We start from the raw sequence: 354 nt of genomic DNA on the forward strand, positions 1-354 counted from the left end.
TTCACTTGTAACAATAACTGACCAGGACATTACACTTAATATAACTTTATATACAGTGACTGCCAGGAATGCACATACCCTTGGAAACACCCTAGCTGCTCGGGCCCGGGATGGAGAGATCGCCAAAAATGTGATAAAGATGGGAGACATAACAAAATACGATAAAGGTGGGAGATATAACAAAATAGATAAAGATGGGAGACATAACAAAATACGATAATTACGAGAGATGGGCATAACATGTGTGAGAAGACAGTGACAATGATAGTTTCTTAATGGAAAAATCAAGAAGGATTATCATATGTGAGAAAAAAAACAAGGACATAAAAATGTGACTCGGTAGATTCTCAACCT

This window comes from Penaeus monodon, chromosome 28, assembly GCF_015228065.2.
Source record: "Penaeus monodon isolate SGIC_2016 chromosome 28, NSTDA_Pmon_1, whole genome shotgun sequence".
Classification (NCBI taxonomy): domain Eukaryota; kingdom Metazoa; phylum Arthropoda; class Malacostraca; order Decapoda; family Penaeidae; genus Penaeus; species Penaeus monodon.